The sequence below is a fragment of the Heptranchias perlo genome, chromosome 12 (assembly GCF_035084215.1).
Source record: "Heptranchias perlo isolate sHepPer1 chromosome 12, sHepPer1.hap1, whole genome shotgun sequence".
NCBI classification, from domain to species: domain Eukaryota; kingdom Metazoa; phylum Chordata; class Chondrichthyes; order Hexanchiformes; family Hexanchidae; genus Heptranchias; species Heptranchias perlo.
In genome coordinates, this window is record NC_090336.1 from 66378485 (window position 1) to 66391424 (window position 12940).

Here is a 12940-nt window from a genome sequence, read left to right on the forward strand (position 1 = left end):
GTGTCCCAGTGTCAAATTTTGTTTGATAATCGCTCCTGTGAAGCACCTTGGGAAGTTTCACTCCATTAAAGGCCCAATATAAATGCAAGTTGTTATTGTTGTATTGGTTTGAACTGTATTGCTTGAAATTTCATTTCTCTTTTTACATTGAACTGTGTGTATCCGTAAATTTTATGAAATAAAATATAAATTGACATTGAAAAAATGCTTAATTAATGATCACGAGCAAAGAAGGAGCTGGAGAGAGAAGAGAGGGTGTGAGTGACTCCATAATTGTGAGCTACTCAAAGGCATCTCGGTCTAAGAATTCAATAGTCGATCTGTTACTTCGAGGTTTCCCCTGAAGGAGGGCGGGGGGAGAGTGAAACTTTCCTGCAGCCCCTGCAATGGTGGAGCAAGTCCTTATTCCATCTCTGTGTTGCAAAATTTAATATTTGGCCCCCAGATAGGGGACATCACATGGTAATTTGTTAAGAATGTTACACTTGATCTTAACCAAAAGCCAAGAAATTATAATTTGTAAACTCCCTCCTGCTCTGATCTGTCTGCCCCCCTTCTTAAGATTTTTTTGTGGCCCATTGTGAAGCCAGATTTAGTTCTCTGACCATTTATTTCTGCTCAGTTAATGGGCCTGATGTCTGCTTTTGTTTAATGGGCTGGAGTCGGGGGAGGGGTCATGGTGTTGGCCCATCTCTGTACCTGAAACCTGTCTGTGTCAGCAAGGAGGGCTGGAGACAACAATACCCACTCACACCCAAACTGAGGAAAAGACAAGACACACAGTGCTGGGAGCGGATGAAACAGCAGCATTTTAGGTTCTACCTGGATTTTACGCAGGCAAGAGATGATTGAACGAGTTAAATGTTTCTCCTTTAGAAACCACGACTGATGGCAGAAAGAATACAGAGCGCTGATCTGTCACAGAGCACTCACAAGTAGAGGCCGGCTAAGCGTATTGCCAGGAGGAGTCTGGAAGCTACAGTAAGCACAAGAAACCAGGACGTAACACTGAAAGGGCAAAAAAAAGGAGACCAGCTGGGAGAGATAAAGGGGTCAGAGGGCAAAGGCTGTGACACACGCTCAGGTAAGCTCACTATTTTGTATTTCAAGTCAAAAGTTTTGTGACAGACTTTTTTACAGTATGGATAGTTTTCACTTTTCTAGCAGCTAGGATAAGCCTGTTCCCTTCCTCGAGCATCACGTCACACCTCTGATTGGTACTGGCCTCGGTTTTTCCGATTGCACCCCGGGGGCAGTAACTTATTTGTCCGACACTGATTTAAAGGGACTGCTTCTATTTTGGAACTCCACACTCCATCCAAAGCACTGTCTCAACCTCGCACAGCTGAACATAACTTAAAGGGCATGAAAGACCCCCCACATCCCCCGCCACCAGCGGTATTTAAAGGGATCATGCAGGAGTTACAGATTAGTTGCTGGATTATTTGTTTGGGCTGCTGGTGCATTTGAACGTGCCTCCTGTGTTGCTCTTGCACTGTCTCTGGGAACGGTGCGCCCAGATATTAAAAATGCTGAACAGATTTTTGGAGCCTGTATTATTACTCAGAATGCTGATATATTGCAACTGGGGTGTTTTTTGTTTTCTCCTGGTCTGGATGAGTGCCACTCCCTTTCTTCCTTTTCCCTCTTGCAGTTTTACCTTGGAGGGAAAGACGTCAGTCTCAGGTCACTTTTCAGGAAGCTGCAAGCCTGTGTATTGGGACGTGCCACTTTCCACAGACTTGGTCTCCTGATCTGCAGCATTTAACTCCAGTTGTTGTGTGAAAAATTACTGCAGTTTTAAACTGGCAGTTCCAGAATTAATTGTTTCCAAATCAGACATTTCCCGAAACAGAGAGAGCGAGAGACACAATGTTAACGGTTGGCAACGTTTAAACTGCCACAATTGAGAGGCGAAATAACTTCACGTTGCTGACTTTAAAAAAGCAAGCAGACAGTGTGTGTGTTTGGAGAGAGTGCACTGTGAATGGCCACATTGAAAGCAGTGAGATTAAACTGTGCTCCAAACTGAGTGTTAAGGTGAGTAAAAGGCACTGGTTTGGGTGGAGCATTGCGCTCAGGATGAGAGATTTTCTTGACGGTGCCAATTAATCTGCACCAGAAAATCATCCCCTGACTGGGTTCAAACCCAGGACGACAAATGAGTTTTAAATATTGCATCCTAACCACTAGACCACCAGGGGAGTTACCATCAATCCCCTGGAAACAGATACATGAGGCTGAACACATGGCTCCCTACAGTAGCAGCAGTGTCACCAGCAGAGGGCTTGAGTTGCCATTTCCACTTTGAGAGACTTTTCGCAGACAGTGAAATGGGAAACATCCATTCAGGAAGTTATCGCTTCTCGGCCTTTTTGCTCAGATCCAGTGTAGTTTCTGTTCTTATCAGTTTAATATCTGATACGTCCCCTATCTGGGGACCGAATATTAAATTGATTTTTGGAACAGAGAGATGGAACGAGAGCTTGCTCCGTCCACTCCGCGCATCGACCTGGTATAGCAGTGCTTCCAGGATCGGTGCAGCTCCCTTCGGGGAGATTCGAAAAACAAAAAGCAGATTTTGTTTCTTTTTTGGACCATATGTTATTACTGTAGTCAATATTGTTATAAAAGAAGGAAAACTTTTTACAGCTGCTTGACCATGCTCTCCTTTCCTTCGTAGGTTGTTGCTCGCTACGCGTTGTTCCTCGCCCGGCCGGTGTGCCATGTTGCCAACGCCGCTGACGCCACTTTCACTCCTGCTCAGCAAGGTAAGCAGCCACCATTGTGTTTTTCTTCCCGTATCTGTCCATGGGGACTTGGCCTATATTTCAGGGTGAGGCCTGACCACGTTTCCCGCTCGACAGCTAAGCTGGAGGTTGCCCCCTGTTGGATTTCCGTGCGACTGCAGGCACGGGCGCCTCTATTGGAAAAGGATGGGTGGGTGGGTGGGGGTTGGTTGTGTTGGGCACATGCACCCCGCCCTGCCCGCCACGCCTGCTGCAGTCTATTGCCCATGCCACCCTGCCTGTCTCCTACGATTTATTGCCGGGAACCAGCCTTAGGAAACCCCAGACTTTACTTGGCAGCTGCAGGACCGATTCTGCGCTCCATTGAGATCCTGCGCGCCCGTTGATTAAGCACCCGAAAATGCAAAAGCTGTGATCGTGTTACCTCAGCCAAAGGGAAGGGGGGTGTTACGCAGATGGCTTTTCATCTTGGTTAGATGTCCTGGCAAAAAATGTTCTCTTGCTCAAAGTCTGCCGGCCACTCTTCACACCTAAGCTCAGTCACCCAACACCATTTTGAAGAAGGAGAGAGAGTCCGAGGAAGAATGGAGCAGGAGCGGGAGTTTACCGGTTATCGCTTCTCGGCCTTTTGGCTCAGATCAAGTGTAGTTTCTGTTCTTATCAGTTTAATGTCTGATACGTCCCCTATCTGGGGACCGAATATTAAATTGCTTTTTGGAACAGGGAGATGGAACAAGAGCTTGCTCCGTCCACTCCGCGCATCGACCTGGTATTGCAGTGCTTCCAGGATCGGTGCAGCTCCCTTCGGGGAGATTCAAAAAACAAAAAGCAGATTTTGTTTCTTTTTTGGACCATATGTTATTACTGTAGTCAATATTGTTGGAAAAGACGGAAAACTTTTTACAGCTGCTTGACCATGCTCTCCTTTCCTTCGTAGGTTGTTGCTCGCTACGCGTTGTTTCTCACCCGGCCGGTGCGCCATGTTGCCAACGCCGCTGACGCCACTTTCACTCCTGCTCAGCAAGGTAAGCAGCCACCATTGTGTTTTTCTTCCCGTATCTGTCCATGGGGACTTGGCCGATATTTCAGGGTGAGGCCTGACCACGTTTCCTGCTCGACAGCTAAGCTGGAGGTTGCCCCCTGTTGGATTTCTGTGCAACGGCCGCCTCTATTGGAAAAGGATGGGTGGGTGGGTGGGGGTTGGTGGTGTTGGGCACATGCACCCCGCCCTGCCCGCCACGCCTGCTGCAGTCTATTCCCATGCCACCCTGCCTGTCTTCTATGACTTATTGCCGGGAACCAGCCTTAGGAAACCCCAGACTTTACTTGGCAGCTGCAGGACTGATTCCGCGCTCCATTGACTTGGTCTCCTCACCTGAAACATTTAACTCCAGTTATTGTGTGAAAAATTACTGCAGTTTTAAACTGGCAGTTCCAGAATTAATTGTTTCCAAGTCAGACATTTCCCGAAACAGAGAGCGCGAGAGAGACACAATGTTAAAGGTTGGCAATGTTTAAACTGCCACAAGTGAGAGGCGAAATATCCTCACGTTGCTGACTTTAAAAAAGCAAGCCGACAGTGTGTGTGTTTGGAGAGAGTGCACTGTGAATGGCCACATTGGAAGCTGTGCCATTTCCACTTTGACAGTCTTTTCACAGTCAGTGATGGTGCCAATTAATCTGCACCAGAAAATCATCCCCTGACTGGGTTCAAACCCAGGACGACAAATGAGTTTTAAATATTGCATCCTAACCACCAGACCACCAGGGGAGTTACCATCAATCCCCTGGAAACATATACATAAGGCTGAACACATGGCTCCCTACAGTAGCAGCAGTGGCACCAGCAGAGGGCTTGAGTTGCCATTTCCACTTTGAGAGACTTTTCGCAGACAGTGAAATGGGAAACATCCATTCAGGAAGTTATCGCTTCTCGGCCTTTTTGCTCAGATCCAGTGTAGTTTCTGTTCTTATCAGTTTAATATCTGATACGTCCCCTATCTGTGGACCGAATATTAAATTGATTTTTGGAACAGGGAGATGGAACAAGAGCTTGCTCCGTCCACTCCGCGCATCGACCTGGTATAGCAGTGCTTCCAGGATCGGTGCAGCTCCCTTCGGGGAGATTCGAAAAACAAAAACAGATTTTGTTTCTTTTTTGGACCATATGTTATTACTGTAGTCAATATTGTTATAAAAGAAGGAAAACTTTTTACAGCTGCTTGACCATGCTCTCCTTTCCTTCGTAGGTTGATGCTCGCTACGCGTTGTTCCTCGCCCGGCCGGTGCGCCATGTTGCCAACGCCGCTGACGCCACTTTCACTCCTGCTCAGCAAGGTAAGCAGCCACCATTGTGTTTTTCTTCCCGTATCTGTCCATGGGGACTTGGCCTATATTTCAGGGTGAGGCCTCACCACGTTTCCCGCTCGACAGCTAAGCTGGAGGTTGCCCCCTGTTGGATTTCCGTGCGACTGCAGGCACGGCCGCCTCCATTGGAAAAGGATGGGTGGGTGGGTGGATGGGGGTTGGTGGTGTTGGGCACATGCACCCCGCCCTGCCCGCCACGCCTGCTGCAGTCTATTGCCCATGCCACCCTGCCTGTCTCCTACGACTTATTGCCGGGAACCAGCCTTAGCAAACCCCAGACTTTACTTGGCAGCTGCAGGACCGATTCTGCGCTCCATTGAGATCCTGCGCGCCCGTTGATTAAGCACCCGAAAATGCAAAAGCTGTGATCGTGTTACCTCAGCCAAAGGGAAGGGGGGTGTTACGCAGATGGCTTTTCATCTTGGTTAGATGTCCTGGCAAAAAATGTTCTCTTGCTCAAAGTCTGCCGGCCACTCTTCACACCTAAGCTCAGTCACCCAACACCATTTTGAAGAAGTAGAGAGAGTCCGAGGAAGAATGGAGCAGGAGCGGGAGTTTACCGGTTATCGCTTCTCGGCCTTTTGGCTCAGATCAAGTGTAGTTTCTGTTCTTATCAGTTTAATATCTGATACGTCCCCTCTCTGGGGACCAAATATTAGGTGCAGGGAGGATGTTCCCGATGGCTGGGGAGTCCAGAACCAGGGGTCACAGTCTCAGGATACGGGGTATGCCATTTAGAACCGAGAGGAGGAGAAATTTCTTCACTCAGAGTGTGGTGAACCTGTGGAATTCTCTGCCACAGAAGGCAGTGGAGGCCAAGTCATTGGATGTATTCAAGAAGGAGATAGATATATTTCTTCATGCTAAAGGGATCAAGGGAGATGGGGAAAAAGCGGGAACAGGGTACTGAGTTAGACGATCAGCCATGATCATTTTGAATGGCCTACTCTTGCTCCTATTTTCTATGTTTCTCTGTTCTCTATGTCCCGGTTCATCCCAAACAGTCCGATAACACAGGACGCTGTGCTCTACGGGCTGATCCCCGGGACGCACACAGAGGCAGATATCAACTGCTGCTGGAAGACCATCATGTCGGTGAAGAAGGCCCTTTGGTCCACCCGAAACCTGCTGGTCTTCCAGCTGAAGGAGCTGTCCAGGATTGAGTGTTGCCGAGTGGCACATTCCAAGATCCAGGAGTACGTGCTGCGGGACGCACTGAGGCGAGGTGCGACCTACGCAAAAGCTCTACGGGGAAAGGCACCGTGGAAGGCCACCCCACCTTGTATTGTACAGAATGTATTAGAAGATTTGGATTGTGACTTCAATTGTAATAACGGGATCGTAGTGTGTACGATCTGCATTTAATTGCCTCTCCTTTAAAATCCTCATTCTCTACCGCCCACCCAAGTCCCACACAAAGTTTCTCACTGAGATATCTTCACTGATTTCCTCCCTCAGCCTCTGCACCGAGCGACTTCTCATCCTTGATGATTTCAACGTCCATCTCAACTCATCATGCTCTCTCTCCTCTGAGTTCACTGCCCTCATTTCCTCCCTTAATCTCTCCCCTCCCATTCTCACTGCCATTCAGGCTACATCCCGGGCCCTGTTGGTCAGTTCTGGCGACAAGACGTTCGGCCAAATGTCATCATTGGTGACCGTGCCTTCAGTTGCCTCGGCCCTAAGCTCTGGAATTCCCTCCCTAAACCTCTCTGCCTCTCTACCTCTCTCGCCTCCTTTAAAACACTCCTTAAAACCTACCACTTTGACCAAGCTTTTAGTTACCTGTCCTAATATCTCCTTATGTGTCCCAGTGTCAAATTTTGTTTGATAATCGCTCCTGTGAAGCACCTTGGGAAGTTTCACTCCATTAAAGGCCCAATATAAATGCAAGTTGTTATTGTTGTATTGGTTTGAACTGTATTGCTTGAAATTTCATTTCTCTTTTTACATTGAACTGTGTGTATCCGTAAATTTTATGAAATAAAATATAAATTGACATTGAAAAAATGCTTAATTAATGATCACGAGCAAAGAAGGAGCTGGAGAGAGAAGAGAGGGTGTGAGTGACTCCATAATTGTGAGCTACTCAAAGGCATCTCGGTCTAAGAATTCAATAGTCGATCTGTTACTTCGAGGTTTCCCCTGAAGGAGGGCGGGGGGAGAGTGAAACTTTCCTGCAGCCCCTGCAATGGTGGAGCAAGTCCTTATTCCATCTCTGTGTTGCAAAATTTAATATTTGGCCCCCAGATAGGGGACATCACATGGTAATTTGTTAAGAATGTTACACTTGATCTTAACCAAAAGCCAAGAAATTATAATTTGTAAACTCCCTCCTGCTCTGATCTGTCTGCCCCCCTTCTTAAGATTTTTTTGTGGCCCATTGTGAAGCCAGATTTAGTTCTCTGACCATTTATTTCTGCTCAGTTAATGGGCCTGATGTCTGCTTTTGTTTAATGGGCTGGAGTCGGGGGAGGGGTCATGGTGTTGGCCCATCTCTGTACCTGAAACCTGTCTGTGTCAGCAAGGAGGGCTGGAGACAACAATACCCACTCACACCCAAACTGAGGAAAAGACAAGACACACAGTGCTGGGAGCGGATGAAACAGCAGCATTTTAGGTTCTACCTGGATTTTACGCAGGCAAGAGATGATTGAACGAGTTAAATGTTTCTCCTTTAGAAACCACGACTGATGGCAGAAAGAATACAGAGCGCTGATCTGTCACAGAGCACTCACAAGTAGAGGCCGGCTAAGCGTATTGCCAGGAGGAGTCTGGAAGCTACAGTAAGCACAAGAAACCAGGACGTAACACTGAAAGGGCAAAAAAAAGGAGACCAGCTGGGAGAGATAAAGGGGTCAGAGGGCAAAGGCTGTGACACACGCTCAGGTAAGCTCACTATTTTGTATTTCAAGTCAAAAGTTTTGTGACAGACTTTTTTACAGTATGGATAGTTTTCACTTTTCTAGCAGCTAGGATAAGCCTGTTCCCTTCCTCGAGCATCACGTCACACCTCTGATTGGTACTGGCCTCGGTTTTTCCGATTGCACCCCGGGGGCAGTAACTTATTTGTCCGACACTGATTTAAAGGGACTGCTTCTATTTTGGAACTCCACACTCCATCCAAAGCACTGTCTCAACCTCGCACAGCTGAACATAACTTAAAGGGCATGAAAGACCCCCCACATCCCCCGCCACCAGCGGTATTTAAAGGGATCATGCAGGAGTTACAGATTAGTTGCTGGATTATTTGTTTGGGCTGCTGGTGCATTTGAACGTGCCTCCTGTGTTGCTCTTGCACTGTCTCTGGGAACGGTGCGCCCAGATATTAAAAATGCTGAACAGATTTTTGGAGCCTGTATTATTACTCAGAATGCTGATATATTGCAACTGGGGTGTTTTTTGTTTTCTCCTGGTCTGGATGAGTGCCACTCCCTTTCTTCCTTTTCCCTCTTGCAGTTTTACCTTGGAGGGAAAGACGTCAGTCTCAGGTCACTTTTCAGGAAGCTGCAAGCCTGTGTATTGGGACGTGCCACTTTCCACAGACTTGGTCTCCTGATCTGCAGCATTTAACTCCAGTTGTTGTGTGAAAAATTACTGCAGTTTTAAACTGGCAGTTCCAGAATTAATTGTTTCCAAATCAGACATTTCCCGAAACAGAGAGAGCGAGAGACACAATGTTAACGGTTGGCAACGTTTAAACTGCCACAATTGAGAGGCGAAATAACTTCACGTTGCTGACTTTAAAAAAGCAAGCAGACAGTGTGTGTGTTTGGAGAGAGTGCACTGTGAATGGCCACATTGAAAGCAGTGAGATTAAACTGTGCTCCAAACTGAGTGTTAAGGTGAGTAAAAGGCACTGGTTTGGGTGGAGCATTGCGCTCAGGATGAGAGATTTTCTTGACGGTGCCAATTAATCTGCACCAGAAAATCATCCCCTGACTGGGTTCAAACCCAGGACGACAAATGAGTTTTAAATATTGCATCCTAACCACTAGACCACCAGGGGAGTTACCATCAATCCCCTGGAAACAGATACATGAGGCTGAACACATGGCTCCCTACAGTAGCAGCAGTGTCACCAGCAGAGGGCTTGAGTTGCCATTTCCACTTTGAGAGACTTTTCGCAGACAGTGAAATGGGAAACATCCATTCAGGAAGTTATCGCTTCTCGGCCTTTTTGCTCAGATCCAGTGTAGTTTCTGTTCTTATCAGTTTAATATCTGATACGTCCCCTATCTGGGGACCGAATATTAAATTGATTTTTGGAACAGAGAGATGGAACGAGAGCTAGCTCCGTCCACTCCGCGCATCGACCTGGTATAGCAGTGCTTCCAGGATCGGTGCAGCTCCCTTCGGGGAGATTCGAAAAACAAAAAGCAGATTTTGTTTCTTTTTTGGACCATATGTTATTACTGTAGTCAATATTGTTATAAAAGAAGGAAAACTTTTTACAGCTGCTTGACCATGCTCTCCTTTCCTTCGTAGGTTGTTGCTCGCTACGCGTTGTTCCTCGCCCGGCCGGTGTGCCATGTTGCCAACGCCGCTGACGCCACTTTCACTCCTGCTCAGCAAGGTAAGCAGCCACCATTGTGTTTTTCTTCCCGTATCTGTCCATGGGGACTTGGCCTATATTTCAGGGTGAGGCCTGACCACGTTTCCCGCTCGACAGCTAAGCTGGAGGTTGCCCCCTGTTGGATTTCCGTGCGACTGCAGGCACGGGCGCCTCTATTGGAAAAGGATGGGTGGGTGGGTGGGGGTTGGTTGTGTTGGGCACATGCACCCCGCCCTGCCCGCCACGCCTGCTGCAGTCTATTGCCCATGCCACCCTGCCTGTCTCCTACGATTTATTGCCGGGAACCAGCCTTAGGAAACCCCAGACTTTACTTGGCAGCTGCAGGACCGATTCTGCGCTCCATTGAGATCCTGCGCGCCCGTTGATTAAGCACCCGAAAATGCAAAAGCTGTGATCGTGTTACCTCAGCCAAAGGGAAGGGGGGTGTTACGCAGATGGCTTTTCATCTTGGTTAGATGTCCTGGCAAAAAATGTTCTCTTGCTCAAAGTCTGCCGGCCACTCTTCACACCTAAGCTCAGTCACCCAACACCATTTTGAAGAAGGAGAGAGAGTCCGAGGAAGAATGGAGCAGGAGCGGGAGTTTACCGGTTATCGCTTCTCGGCCTTTTGGCTCAGATCAAGTGTAGTTTCTGTTCTTATCAGTTTAATGTCTGATACGTCCCCTATCTGGGGACCGAATATTAAATTGCTTTTTGGAACAGGGAGATGGAACAAGAGCTTGCTCCGTCCACTCCGCGCATCGACCTGGTATTGCAGTGCTTCCAGGATCGGTGCAGCTCCCTTCGGGGAGATTCAAAAAACAAAAAGCAGATTTTGTTTCTTTTTTGGACCATATGTTATTACTGTAGTCAATATTGTTGGAAAAGACGGAAAACTTTTTACAGCTGCTTGACCATGCTCTCCTTTCCTTCGTAGGTTGTTGCTCGCTACGCGTTGTTTCTCACCCGGCCGGTGCGCCATGTTGCCAACGCCGCTGACGCCACTTTCACTCCTGCTCAGCAAGGTAAGCAGCCACCATTGTGTTTTTCTTCCCGTATCTGTCCATGGGGACTTGGCCGATATTTCAGGGTGAGGCCTGACCACGTTTCCTGCTCGACAGCTAAGCTGGAGGTTGCCCCCTGTTGGATTTCTGTGCAACGGCCGCCTCTATTGGAAAAGGATGGGTGGGTGGGTGGGGGTTGGTGGTGTTGGGCACATGCACCCCGCCCTGCCCGCCACGCCTGCTGCAGTCTATTCCCATGCCACCCTGCCTGTCTTCTATGACTTATTGCCGGGAACCAGCCTTAGGAAACCCCAGACTTTACTTGGCAGCTGCAGGACTGATTCCGCGCTCCATTGACTTGGTCTCCTCACCTGAAACATTTAACTCCAGTTATTGTGTGAAAAATTACTGCAGTTTTAAACTGGCAGTTCCAGAATTAATTGTTTCCAAGTCAGACATTTCCCGAAACAGAGAGCGCGAGAGAGACACAATGTTAAAGGTTGGCAATGTTTAAACTGCCACAAGTGAGAGGCGAAATATCCTCACGTTGCTGACTTTAAAAAAGCAAGCCGACAGTGTGTGTGTTTGGAGAGAGTGCACTGTGAATGGCCACATTGGAAGCTGTGCCATTTCCACTTTGACAGTCTTTTCACAGTCAGTGATGGTGCCAATTAATCTGCACCAGAAAATCATCCCCTGACTGGGTTCAAACCCAGGACGACAAATGAGTTTTAAATATTGCATCCTAACCACCAGACCACCAGGGGAGTTACCATCAATCCCCTGGAAACATATACATAAGGCTGAACACATGGCTCCCTACAGTAGCAGCAGTGGCACCAGCAGAGGGCTTGAGTTGCCATTTCCACTTTGAGAGACTTTTCGCAGACAGTGAAATGGGAAACATCCATTCAGGAAGTTATCGCTTCTCGGCCTTTTTGCTCAGATCCAGTGTAGTTTCTGTTCTTATCAGTTTAATATCTGATACGTCCCCTATCTGTGGACCGAATATTAAATTGATTTTTGGAACAGGGAGATGGAACAAGAGCTTGCTCCGTCCACTCCGCGCATCGACCTGGTATAGCAGTGCTTCCAGGATCGGTGCAGCTCCCTTCGGGGAGATTCGAAAAACAAAAACAGATTTTGTTTCTTTTTTGGACCATATGTTATTACTGTAGTCAATATTGTTATAAAAGAAGGAAAACTTTTTACAGCTGCTTGACCATGCTCTCCTTTCCTTCGTAGGTTGATGCTCGCTACGCGTTGTTCCTCGCCCGGCCGGTGCGCCATGTTGCCAACGCCGCTGACGCCACTTTCACTCCTGCTCAGCAAGGTAAGCAGCCACCATTGTGTTTTTCTTCCCGTATCTGTCCATGGGGACTTGGCCTATATTTCAGGGTGAGGCCTCACCACGTTTCCCGCTCGACAGCTAAGCTGGAGGTTGCCCCCTGTTGGATTTCCGTGCGACTGCAGGCACGGCCGCCTCCATTGGAAAAGGATGGGTGGGTGGGTGGATGGGGGTTGGTGGTGTTGGGCACATGCACCCCGCCCTGCCCGCCACGCCTGCTGCAGTCTATTGCCCATGCCACCCTGCCTGTCTCCTACGACTTATTGCCGGGAACCAGCCTTAGCAAACCCCAGACTTTACTTGGCAGCTGCAGGACCGATTCTGCGCTCCATTGAGATCCTGCGCGCCCGTTGATTAAGCACCCGAAAATGCAAAAGCTGTGATCGTGTTACCTCAGCCAAAGGGAAGGGGGGTGTTACGCAGATGGCTTTTCATCTTGGTTAGATGTCCTGGCAAAAAATGTTCTCTTGCTCAAAGTCTGCCGGCCACTCTTCACACCTAAGCTCAGTCACCCAACACCATTTTGAAGAAGTAGAGAGAGTCCGAGGAAGAATGGAGCAGGAGCGGGAGTTTACCGGTTATCGCTTCTCGGCCTTTTGGCTCAGATCAAGTGTAGTTTCTGTTCTTATCAGTTTAATATCTGATACGTCCCCTCTCTGGGGACCAAATATTAGGTGCAGGGAGGATGTTCCCGATGGCTGGGGAGTCCAGAACCAGGGGTCACAGTCTCAGGATACGGGGTATGCCATTTAGAACCGAGAGGAGGAGAAATTTCTTCACTCAGAGTGTGGTGAACCTGTGGAATTCTCTGCCACAGAAGGCAGTGGAGGCCAAGTCATTGGATGTATTCAAGAAGGAGATAGATATATTTCTTCATGCTAAAGGGATCAAGGGAGATGGGGAAAAAGCGGGAACA

The 12940-nt window shown here is 48.1% G+C and overlaps 6 non-coding genes and 4 pseudogenes across 6 annotated transcripts; 8 read left to right on the top strand and 2 right to left on the bottom strand.

Moving 5' to 3' along the window:
- Positions 1 to 341: 341 nt before the first annotated feature.
- Positions 342 to 514, bottom strand: LOC137330586 (U2 spliceosomal RNA; annotated as a pseudogene).
- Positions 515 to 2358: 1844 nt separating this feature from the next.
- LOC137328259 (U2 spliceosomal RNA) lies at positions 2359 to 2549 on the top strand. The gene has a single exon (XR_010964741.1). It is a non-coding gene; the product is annotated as a U2 spliceosomal RNA (small nuclear RNA).
- An 813-nt stretch (positions 2550 to 3362) lies between these two features.
- On the top strand, positions 3363 to 3553 carry LOC137330901 (U2 spliceosomal RNA). The gene has a single exon (XR_010965321.1). It is a non-coding gene; the product is annotated as a U2 spliceosomal RNA (small nuclear RNA).
- Positions 3554 to 4675: 1122 nt separating this feature from the next.
- LOC137328232 (U2 spliceosomal RNA) lies at positions 4676 to 4866 on the top strand. Its single transcript, XR_010964715.1, has one exon. It is a non-coding gene; the product is annotated as a U2 spliceosomal RNA (small nuclear RNA).
- An 816-nt stretch (positions 4867 to 5682) lies between these two features.
- Positions 5683 to 5794, top strand: LOC137328940 (U2 spliceosomal RNA; annotated as a pseudogene).
- A 1469-nt stretch (positions 5795 to 7263) lies between these two features.
- Positions 7264 to 7436, bottom strand: LOC137330587 (U2 spliceosomal RNA; annotated as a pseudogene).
- A 1844-nt stretch (positions 7437 to 9280) lies between these two features.
- Positions 9281 to 9471, top strand: LOC137328281 (U2 spliceosomal RNA). Its single transcript, XR_010964762.1, has one exon. It is a non-coding gene; the product is annotated as a U2 spliceosomal RNA (small nuclear RNA).
- An 813-nt stretch (positions 9472 to 10284) lies between these two features.
- On the top strand, positions 10285 to 10475 carry LOC137330902 (U2 spliceosomal RNA). The gene has a single exon (XR_010965322.1). It is a non-coding gene; the product is annotated as a U2 spliceosomal RNA (small nuclear RNA).
- Positions 10476 to 11597: 1122 nt separating this feature from the next.
- On the top strand, positions 11598 to 11788 carry LOC137328233 (U2 spliceosomal RNA). Its single transcript, XR_010964716.1, has one exon. It is a non-coding gene; the product is annotated as a U2 spliceosomal RNA (small nuclear RNA).
- Positions 11789 to 12604: 816 nt separating this feature from the next.
- On the top strand, positions 12605 to 12716 carry LOC137328941 (U2 spliceosomal RNA; annotated as a pseudogene).
- The last annotated feature ends 224 nt before the right edge of the window (positions 12717 to 12940 follow it).